This window comes from Lissotriton helveticus, chromosome 5_1 (assembly GCF_964261635.1).
Source record: "Lissotriton helveticus chromosome 5_1, aLisHel1.1, whole genome shotgun sequence".
In the NCBI taxonomy this organism is placed as follows: domain Eukaryota; kingdom Metazoa; phylum Chordata; class Amphibia; order Caudata; family Salamandridae; genus Lissotriton; species Lissotriton helveticus.
Window position 1 is genome coordinate 445,582,884 of NC_136065.1, and position 12,425 is coordinate 445,595,308.

The window sequence follows — 12,425 nt, forward strand, 5'->3', positions numbered from 1 at the left end:
AGGCAGTTTTCCCTGCAGTATTTTTGGGGGTCTAGGCAGCTAAAGGTTTACTGTAAAATAGGGCGCTGGGTGCAGGGCGCCTAGTTTATTCTGATGTAGAGAAGTGGCGGCAGGAAAAGATCAAACGCCTGGCGGAGGACGCTGTTCTGAGGCAGCAGCAGGACTGGCAATTAGAAGGGGAATTTCGGCCAAAGTGGAACTACGTACTGGCTCAGCTCCTGCATGTTTGATACGGCTGTCCCCACTAAATAGTGAACAAAATGTATTACAGACTTCAATGTCTATAGTAAGACAAAGAGGAGAGACTGGGGGCCAAAGATACACTACGAGAGGGAGAGCGTTTCACAGGAAGACCACGCTAGGAATTTATTATCAGAACCAGAAAAGAGTAAACCAAACAGGTACACTCTTAGGAGTAGGGAAATCTGGGGAGTGGAGAGCTCTTCCTATAAGTCTGTGTCTAAAACTACGGCAGGAGATCAACTAGTGGTAAAAGAGATAAAAAAGGTGAAAATGGATACAAGTTTTAACTCCAACAGGAAACTAAAGGCAAAAGCTGCAAGTACGTATAATAATACTCCTTCAAAAACAGAAAGAAATTTTTTTACTAAAAATAAAACGAGCGGAACAAGTGGTACAAGAGTCACCCCATCATTAAGATCTTTCTTTAAGGTGCAGAATATACAGCCATCAGTAGCAAGGGTCTTGACAGATCCAACAGTGGCAGTAGCAGCAGAGAAGAGTTCTATTAGTCTTTTTCACACTCATTTAGAGTGTGTTAATAAGGAGACGATGGAGCCAATTCCGTTGAAGAATAGGTATGAGCTCTTATCGCAAGACTTGAATGATGGGGCAGTAGAATCGCTACCTTTACCATTACCTGCATCCCAACCTGCTCAGGGTAATTTGAAAGTTCCCACTATGAGTGAAAAGGGAAACGTAGCAGCTGTTCAGAAGCCGTTAAATACCACAGATACAGCAAAGGATAAGGGAGAGACCTCACTTACTGAGGGACTTTTAACTACTTTGTTAGCGGAAATCAGGGACAAATTTGCGGTCAACAATCAATTAAAAATACAATCAGCTTGTGAAATTCTTGAGACGAAGATGACTGCAATCTCTAACAGAGTAGGTGCCATAGAAGAAGTGTTTGAGAGTTTAACAAAAAAAGTGGATAAAAATACACAAGAGATCCAGGCATTAAGAAGCGAGGACAGAACCCTTAAAGATAAGTTGGAAAATATAGAAAATGCTGCCAGACGAAACAACATAAGATTTTTTTTTTTTTTAAAGTTCAAAATGATTTTATTGAAGTTTTGTTGAACAAAAGAATAAACAAGTACAATACAAAAAGAATAAATCTTACATGCGTAAATGATTAAGTGATGAGTATGAAATGCAATAATCCAAAAATGAAGAGGAAGGGAAAAGGGAGAAAAGGGAGGGGAGGGCGGAGGAGTGAACATATCATAGAATCATAAAATCATAAAATATAGAGTTGCCAGTAAATTGAATACAAAAAAGATGGCAAATAAGGGGGACTATCCTGTGGAACTTTATTTTTATCAAGAACGCTTTTAAACTGCTGCCCTGCACCCTGCTCCTGATCAACTAGGACCCAGGACATTAGCGGACGCTGCCGGGGCCGGGACTGCGAGACCCAGGTTGCTCAGCGCTTCTACAACCCAGCGCACCTGGTGTCTCTTCCCGCCCCCAGCCCTCCGCCCTTCTGTGCTCACTTACCGGCTTCATAAGGCTCGCGGCCCCCGCTTCGCGGGAGCCGCTCGCAGCCTTGGGGACTATCCTGTGGAACTTTATTTTTATCAAGAACGCTTTTAAACTGCTGCCCTGCACCCTGCTCCTGATCAACTAGGACCCAGGACATTAGCGGACGCTGCCGGGGCCGGGACTGCGAGACCCAGGTTGCTCAGCGCTTCTACAACCCAGCGCACCTGGTGTCTCTTCCCGCCCCCAACCCTCCTATTTAAGTGTAGAGGTGAGCGCGCACGCGGGACGCGCGCGGGACATAGCCCGGGGCTAAGCCCGGGCAAAGGGCGGGCCCTCTGTGGCCCTCCGAGGACCGAGAGGACTGGACTGGCCATACCCCCTCGCAAGTGTTATAAAATTGTAGTTGTCTTTGATGTGCTATCTTTTGTATGGGATGTCTTTGTTTGGTTTATAGTACTACTGTGTGGATCAGTTTTATCGTAGTAATATTCTACTTATAGGGTTTGTTAATTTAGTTACTCCCTTTTACCATCTAACTTGAGTACCCCGTGTTATTTAATTGCTGGTGTTATACAATGTCAACACGGAAAACCAGAAGCCAGGCGGTGGCGGGGATAAAAAACACAAAAACCAAAAAACTAACTAATACCTTGGATAGTTTTATCCTTCGCACGAACACCCTAATTGATGAGGGTATTATATTGATGGAACGGAGGGTTTCCCAAGATCTGCTCCAGGCCAAAAGATCATCATTGGGTAATATAGCTCAGGCTTGTACTCCGAATAAACAATTGCGTTTATCAGATACGCCCCATCTACTAACTACTCATGTGACCCCTGTATTGTCTATGACCCAGCCTCAAAGTATAAATATATCTCCGGTATCTACATTACCAGTACCCACAATTGAGACTGTAACCCTCATTACTCCTATGGTTACTTCAGCTATTATACATACAGACCCCCCGGAGTTAGAAGGGTTCACTGTTGTGGGGAAAACACCCTCTCCAATACCATCTGTTACAGAGGTGCTTAGTGATATTGTAGCTAATCAAAATACTTTACACAGTATGGGGAACACAGCCGGTGTGGGAAATGGTACACAGGAGGGAGGAATAAGTGTGGATGCCCCAGTAACTTCTGTTAGGCAATCTAGAGCATCGCACCCCCTACCCCTAGAATTACCAGATGTAACTGTATCCGACACTAGTTTGGCTAGTATTCTTGATAATGGTAGTCCTGATGAGTCTGTAGAGAGTGAAGAGGATGTGGATGCGCCTTTTTTTGACTCCCTAGCGACCCTTATTAGATCCTTGCTTTTGCCCCTGGAAGTTAGACTCCAGGGTATAGAAAATCAATTGGGAATTATATCAAAGGAGCTAAATTGTAGGGGGGTAAAAGTAACTCAAGAAATCCAGAAGAATACCCCCGGTACAACGGGAAGCCCACACCCATTGGCTAAGAACCCTCCAATAGCACCCACCCAGCAAACCAAGACTTGTCCAACCGTTACATCCGTACAGAAGGTTGGTAAAGTGACCACTAAACAAGTCGTTGTAGATGCTAATAAACCTCCGGGAACAGCCAGTTCAACCGCACCAAGCATTATCCAGCACCCACCCGCTGTGAAGACACCAAGGGTACGGCGGAATATTAGTTTACCGTCTGACGCCTGCCCATTTGTGATAGTATTAACGGGTGTCCCTGAGCTTACCACAGACATCCCCGAAACTTTCTGGGCCCTTAAAAACAAAGTTTGTCATTGGTTGGACAGGAATCTCCCAACCCCACCCAATATCAACAAAAATATTCTTATGGTAGAGAGAGCACCGTGGGTGGGAGAGAAAAAGAAACACCTCAAAGGAGATTGTGTGGTGATCACATTTGAAGACCCTTGTATTGTAGAGTTCATTTGCTCTGGGCTTAGCCGTAACAATGACTCCGAGATCCTTGTTAAACCCTTGTCATATTTTTATATGCCCGCGGGGAATCATGATAATAGATGGAGTTGGCTAAGGACCACCCCGCATGAAAATGGTTGGAGGAGATTTGAAACCCAGGGGAATCATCGCTCCTACAACTGGGGAGGGGCTGGAAATGGAGACTGGCAAGAAGTGCGTAGAGGAAGAGGTAGAACTTACCATGGTGGTAATAGGCGTAAGGAGGGTTGGTTGGGCCCGCAGTTGGATTACCCTATCCAATGTTATAATCGTTTCAATGGTCTGGAGGAAGTCGATTGACTTACCAACCAGCCCATTGATCGATTGGGTAGTCGGGTGGTGCAGGCTTTACCCGGAGTTGAAGTTACTCCACCTGTGGGCAGAGTGGTTATTACAGGCTCCACCAGTGTTGGTACAGATATTATTGAACCTCCGGTTGTAGTTGGTAACTGTATGCAGGATATAGTTTCTACAGGTCAATTGGAACCTAAGTCTCCGGGTCCCTTTATCAATATTCTATCATGGAATATTGCAGGTTTAAAGAAAAACTTAGCAAATCCTGATTGGAACATTTTTATTAACAATTTTGATATTTGTATGTTTCAAGAAACGTGGTGCCTATCCCCCGAATATATGAATGGTTACTCTACATTTTATGTTCCTTCTGGTGGGTTACATATTTGGGTGAAAACATCTCTGAATTGTTGTGCTATTTTTAACAAGTACGTTTCTAATGACATCCTGCACGTTACTCTAAAGAACAGTGTAGGGGGCTATACCTACGAAATCTTCTGTATTTACGCTAGAGGTCTTCAGGGAGGGCTTACTTCCCCAATATTGGAATTATTGGATGTGGAGTTGTCAAAACTCCCGACCAGATCTAAAATACTGGTCGGGGGGGATTTTAACTGTACATTCGAACCTCTAGATGTGGAAGAAGTATTGGGATCGAAAGTAGTGGAAGGTCGACAAAGCATACCCCCGCTAAATCTTAGTCCAATTAAGAAATGGTCATCGAGAGTTATTCAGTTGAATGCCCTGGTGTTAGATCATAATCTTTGGGCTTTAAATGGCCGTACAAAATCAGATCGCGCAGGTGCGATGACCTTTAATAGGCTGGGGTGCCCCTCTCGTATCGACTATATTCTTTTAGATGAACATTCCTGGCCCGACGTAATTGACATGGTGGTTAGGGAGTCTTCCTATAGTGACCACAACCCCTTATGTATGCAGCTTAGGTGGGTAAGTGGCCGTGATCTCAGTCGGGTAACTGAGATGCTAACCAAAGAAATCTTCCCTGTAAATAATAATCGGAAGCTAAAATGGAATGTCGTCAAATGTGATGAGGGGAAGCTCCAAAATATTACGGATTTAGTATCCAAAGAAACTAGCAGATTGACAGCTTTAGCCTTCTCCCCAGTTAATTTAGTCGGTCCCAGTTTGTTGGTATCTTATAGTAACTTAATAAGTAAACTGGGAGCCCACTTTCTTAAGAAGCCAATGGCAAAATCACGTCTTAATGATATTAAAACCACAAGTAATCCATGGTACACGAGTAATTGCAGAATTAAAAGGAAAGCAATTACTAAAGCAATACGAAGCAAGGATTCTGTGGCCGTCCGGGCGGCTAGGAAAGATTATTCAAGAAGTATAAAATCCGCAAAACGAGCTTGGGAAGAAGAGCATTGGCAACAGCTTAAGGAAGCAGCATGTGGGAAAAATGCTGTTACTTTTTGGAAATTAATTAATGTTTTAGATAGCAAGGGAGCAGGACCTATTTTAAATCATATTACGGAGCAGGAATGGTACTCCCATTTTTTAAAACTGTACTGTGAGGATAATTTGGATAGCTCGTTATCGCAACCAGCTACTACCCCTGGAAATATGCCATGTGGAATTTTGATTCACAATACAGATCCATTTTCGCAGAGAGAAGTATTAGATGCTATCTCTAAACTATTGCCCGGGAAGGCCCCAGGCCAAGATGGTCTCCCAGGGGACATGTTAAAATATGAACCAAATGTGTGGGCTAAGTATATTTCGTGTCTGATGAACTTGATCCAGGCTGGTTACCCTGTTCCAGATTCCTGGAAAGGCGCTGAGGTGATAACTATTTACAAAAAGGGCGAAAGGGATGACCCCTCTAATTACAGACCGATAAGTCTGATAGACACTATTCAGAAGGTGGTGGGAAGGGTGATCATAAATCGCACAGAATCTTGGCTTGTGGATAAAGGCATCTTGTCCCATTTCCAGGCCGGGTTCAGAAGCTATATAGGTGCAATAGATCAGGTCTTCAGATTTTGTGCAGTCTGTTGGAAGTCAGTGCTAATTACGAAGGGCAGTCTATACCTGGCTTTTATAGACTTGAAGACAGCATTTGACGTTATTCCACGGACTAAGCTTTGGTCGGTCTTATCCGATATGGGGTTTCCTAGTTACCTTCTACAATTTATTATTAAACTCCATGAAGGAAATTATGCTAGGATCCGATGGGGATTTCAGGGCCAACTGACTGAGAAGATTCCGGTAAATAGGGGAGTGAGACATGGGTGTGTGATGGCTCCAACCTTGTTCTCCCTCTTTATTAATGGGGTGGTAGACCATTTGAGGGAGGACCCGGCTGATGCCCCCGTCCTTGCAGGAGAGAAAACTCCCACTCTCCTCTTTGCCGATGATACCCTTCTCATGTCTAAATCCCCTATGGGTTTGCAGAAACTGCTTGATCGTTTCTGCAGTTTTTGTAAAGACAGGGGGTTGACAATAAATACTTCAAAAACAAAGTTGATGGTGCTAACCTCTAAAAAGAAACATAGGAAGGTTAACCTCTTGTTGAATGGCACCGCGCTGGAGGTGGTACAAGAATTTGATTACCTCGGAGTAAGACTTTGTAACAATTTGAGTTGGTCTGCCCATATCACTAAAATGGTCTTAAACCTCAAAAGGGTTGCAGGAGTAATTCTTAAAAATCAGCGACGTTCTATTAGCAGACCCATAGCCCCTACCCTGGCAGTTTATGAAGGGAAAGCACTGGCGGCGGCAGTCTATGGTTCAGAACTTTGGGGTGCGGAAAACACAAAAGTTTTAATAGTGGCGGAAAATAAGTTCATTAGAGACATGGTTTCGCTACCTTTATCGTCCCCCTTGAAACCTTTATTTTTAGACCTGGGAAAAAAATCGATAGCTGATCTGGTGCAAATCCGCCCGCTGTTATTTTGGGTTCGTCTCAGAAGGACCCCAGAACTCTCTAACTATGCTAAGGTTTTGGATGAGTTGATTAGTCTGAATGTAGCCAATAAAATTAAATGGCTGAACAATTTAAAGAGGCTTGTGAAATCTATAGGTCTGGAGGAGAGTTGGATTTCACAAATGCCACCCCCAAAAACAATTGTTAAAAAACTATATTGGGATTGGGTTGTAGCAAAAGAACTTAGGAACCCAAATTGGGGCCATTTAACTAGCACCTTCCTTGACCATAAGCCCCTTAGAAAGTTAGAGCCCTTTCTGGACTTTATCCAGGTCCCTCGCGATAGAACACTGTTTCTGAAATTCAGATACGGTATTTTACCCCTCAACACATTCAAAGAAGGCTGGAAGGGATATAGTGGAACAGAGATCAAATGTCCAGGTTGTCCCTGCCCGAAAGAATCATTGGGCCACTTCCTATTTGCATGTGTAGCCTACAAAAAACCAAGAGATAGGTGGTTGAAACCTGTTTGTAGGAATTTAGGGGTGAGGGAACATAGATTAGCCATGCGTATCATCCAAACTAATGTCACTTCAATGAACATGATTTGTGGGGTGGCTAAATATGTGGCGAATGCATGGTTCATCAGGTCAAAACTTTTGCCCACTGTCTGAAATTATTTCTATGTAAAATTTATGCCAATTGTCTGAAATTATTTTTATGTATAGTTTACTTTGGATATTGTGTGTTGTACTTTTATGAAACTTGTTTCGAATAAAGTAATTTCAAACGGAAATTAATCACCAAGATACATAAAAGCATACTAAACATATCATTGCAGAACATACGAATCAATAGGAGACCAAAAGGATTGAAATGACTGTGAATTGTGAGTAACGCCTTTAAGGGACAGCTGAGATCCTCTTCTTGTAAAGGTAATCCAAGACCACCAAGCATGAACTGAAAGAGAAGAAGCGTCCTTCCAACAAAAAGTAATGGATTTTAAAGAAGCTGTAATTAAAAAATTAAATAACTTTGTCTCTGATTCATTAAGAGGATGGGAAAGGGCAACCGATTTGCATATTAACACAGCATAAGAATTATCATCATGTAAAGGCAAGATTTTCAGAATGACATTCCAAACATCCAACCAAAATTTCATAATAATTGGACATTCAAATAACATATGACGAAGTGATCCAGAACTTGAATTCCAGTGCCAACAAACATCAGATGGTATTAATTTTGCATGACTTAATCGAGATGGGGTCCATAGAGCGTTAAATAAAATATATGCATTAGTCTGATAAAGGGACACCGGAAGCCAACCGGAGATATTGCTGAACCATATTAAGGACCATGAGTCATCTGATAGGGAAATGGAAAGTTCATTATTCCAAAAAGATGAGATTGCACCAACATTGGAGCCCTGGAAAGTGGATTTTTTTAAATAAAAAACAGAGACAGCTTTGGAGGATGACGTAACAGCCTTAATATAAATCAAAAGGTCATTAGTGGTGGAAGAGGGAATACCATCGGGAAAGGAATCCAAAATAGAGTTACATAAAGATTGGTATTTTGAAAAATCAGAAGCCGGGATATCAAACTGTAACTGTAGTTGCTCAAAAGGAATAAAGGCATTGCTATAAAATACATCTTTAAGATATATAATTCCTTTTGAAATCCATGAGGACCAAAAGTTAATGTTTCTGTTTAGTTTAAGTAGAGCACTATGCCATAAAGACAAGTGGACTGTAGAGAGTAAGGGTAATTCAAAATTAGAGTCTAAGGCCCAGGTGTAGGTAAAAAATATTTACTGATTCTTAATTACCGAATTTTACCGATTCGGTAATTAAGAATCGGTAAATATGAAGGGTGGACATGTAGGTCCATCCAGATGTGTATTTTACCGATTCGGTAAAAATCGGTATTTACCGAATCGGTAAATACCGACCGGTAATGCTCCATTCATTCCTATGGGCTTTGAAGCCCATAGGAATGAATGGGGCATTACCGGTCGGTATTTACCGAATCGGTAAATACCGATTTTGACAAGGGTGCAGGGGGTGTCACTTTGACACCCTCTAGCACCCCCAAAAAAGGGTCGGGGGCCATATGGCAGGCATACCTGCCCTAAGGGCAGGTCTGCCTGTCATATGGCACAGGTGTGCATGCACACAAGTGCATGCACACCTGAATCGGTATTTCACCATCAAATTGAATTTGATGGTAAAATACCGATTTCTTAGGCCTTGTGGGACTCATAAGAGTCCCACCTACATATCAATTTTACCGAATCTGTAAAAATACCGGTCGGTAAATTTACCGACCGGTATATTTACAGATTCGGTAAAATTACCGATCGGTAAATTTACCGAACGGTAATTTTACCGATTCTGCCCCCTACATCTCAAAATACTTTTACCGGTCGGTAACGGACGAATTCGGCCGTTACCGACCGGTAAAACCCTACCTACATCTGGCCCTAAATCATTAAGTATTAATCTAGAGAATTTAATTATAGATGACCTATGAACAACCTTGGAAGCAGAGGACATTGACATCAAAGAGAGCAATGTAAAGGGACGTACAATTGAGGATTCAATATCTAACCAAATTGGAGGTTTGACCACATGTGAATTTGTAAACCACAAGGAGCTTTGTTTTAAGATAAAAGCTTTATGGTAGAGGTAAAAGTCCGGAAGGGCAAATCCCGCCTGGAGCTTGGGGAGTTTTAATTTTCTGTAAGCAATACGAGGAACTTTGTTGTACCAAAGGAATTTAGATAGCAGTTTATCAATATCTTTATAGAATTTGAGGGGAAATTGAGTGGGAATCATAGCCAAAGAGTAAAAGATTTTTGGTGCAATATTCATTTTTACAGCCTCCATTCTTCCCCACCAGGTGAGATAAAGGGAAGATCATTTGAACGTTTTGTCTTTGATGTAATCAAGTATAAAATCCTTATTCAGTTTTAATGTAGCAGGCAATGAGGAGGCAAATAGAATACCCAAGTACTTAAGCTTAATGTTTTGCCAAAGAATATCTGCGTTTGGTAGCATATCCGGAGTACAAAAAGCATTTAAAGGAAAAAAATCAGTCTTACTTACATTTAATTTGTAACCTGAAACTAGAGAATAATTTGTAATAATGCCTAAGCGGGAGGGAACAGAGGAAAGAAGATTGCTAAGAAACAATAACACATCATCTGCGTAAGCTAAAGTTTTAACAGTGACATCATTTATCACAACACCTTGAATAGTATCACAGCAGCGGACATAATTAAGAAAAGGTTCAATTCCTAATAAAAACAACAGTGGGGAAAGGGGACAACCCTGCCTAGTACCTCTAAAGAGTGGAAATTGAGTATAAATTTGACCATTAATAAACAAACGAGCAGTAGGGGCAAAATATAAAGCAGAAATCATACGAATAAAATGGGTACCAAAATTAAAAGACAATAAAGTTTTAAATAAAAATTGCCAATGAATTTTGTCAAATGCTTTTTCTGCATCTAGAGCCATCACTCCCGCAGGAGAAGTAAGGTGAGAGCTCTGTTCAATAACGTGTAAAAGCGTTCTGGTATTATTTGCAGAGTATCTATTTTTCATGAAACCAGATTGATCTGGATGAATGATGGAGTGAAGGACAGGAGCCATTCTAGTGGCAAGGATTTTAGCATAAAGCTTACAGTCCTGGTTTATTAGGGATATGGGACGATAATTAGAAACCAGGGTAGGGTCCTTATCAGGTTTGGGCAAAACAATGATTAGAGCATCCGTAAAGGAGCCCGAAATAGTACCAGCGGAACCAAAATGGGAAAAAAGTGCACTTACATAAGGTAAAAGGTAAGAATTAAACTCTTTATAAAATTCAGCCGGGATACCATCCGGGCCTGGGGATTTATTCTTAGGAAGTGATTTAATAGCAAGTAAGATCTCATCACAAGTAATTGGGGAATCTAAAGCTAGTCTATTGGATGGAGAAACTTGAGGCAAATTACATTTATTTAAAAAGGAATCAATTAAAGAATCATCACAGGGATCAGATTTATTATATAAGGTAGAGTAAAAAGTTAAAAATTCTAGGACAATATCATTATGGGAAATAGCAACTTGGCCATGAGCACCACGTATCGAGGTTATTTGAGTCTTATCCTTTTTAATCCGTAAATAGTTTGCAAGGAGTTTCCCAGACCTGTTGGCATTAAAGCGAAATTTAGCATTGGATTTTGCAAGTTGAATCCCAGCTCTAGTACTAAGTAGAGCATTAAATTCATAACAAAGCTTTTGTAGTTTAAATTTGTGTTGAGGGTGATTAGAAGAAATAAATAAACGTTCATATTTAGCAATTTGTTCATCCAAGAGTTTAACCTTAGAGTTAAATTGCTTCTTTTCATGGGACATAATAGAAATTGTGGTACCTCTAATGTAGGCCTTAAATGCATCCCATCTATTGACAATTGAAGTTGAACCTTCAGGGTTAAATAAAAAATAGTCCTGAATAGCTTGCAATAGTTTAGGTTTATGCGTATCATTAAGTACAATATTCGTGTTCATACGCCACCTATTTTGTTTGGTAAAAGTAGAGGAAATATTTAAAACAAAGGAAATTAAGGCATGGTCCGAGATATCAATATTACCTACAACAGGATTGGCAGCTGATTGGAGTAAAGAAGGCGAAAGCAAAAAAGAATCAATCCTTGAATGAGAATTATGGGAATTAGAGAAAAAGGAAAACCATTTATCAGTAGGAAAGTGTATTCTCCAAATATCAGCCAACTTGGTGGAGCGAAGAAAAGATTTAAAGGCATAAAAAACTTTAGGAGGTCGGAATTTTGTAGAGGAAAGCCTATCTAATAACGGATCAATAATCACATTGAAATCCCCCCCAACAATCAAAGGAACTTGTCCCAACTTCAGAACTTCAGTAGTTATAGTAGACCAGAACGAAGGATCATCAGCCGTAGGGCCATAAATATTAAGCAAATAGAAGGTTGAGTCATAAATTTTCACCTTAACCACAATATATCTATCTTCTGTGTCATTAAACTTACTAAGAATCTGACAGTGTAACCTTTTTGCAAAGAAAATTGCAACACCATTTTTCTTCCCCAACGCAGGCGAGGAAACAATATTATCAACCCACTTTTTCCTCATATATTGTAACATTTTATCATCAACATGCGTTTCTTGAAAAAAACAAATGTCAGCTTTGCACGCACCCAGGTAGTCCAAGATTTTCGTGCGTTTCACTGGCTGCCGCAGGCCCTTGACATTAAGTGAAACAAGTTTAACAGTATGAATATTAGCCATTAAGAATTAGAAGGAAGAGGATAGAAAAAGATTCAAAGGAAGAGGAAATGAAAAACAGCCACGGAGAAAGAGTAACTCTTCGTAGAGAGCAAGAAAAGGAAGGACACAAAAGGGAGAAACACAAAAGGAAGGAAAAAGAACAAACAAGAAACATGAACATAAATAAGAACATAGAGACGCACACACGTTCCTCAAGCATGGCCATAGAAACCGTTGGAGCCCGTGAAGAGAGAGAGACATAGATGTCAGGAGAAA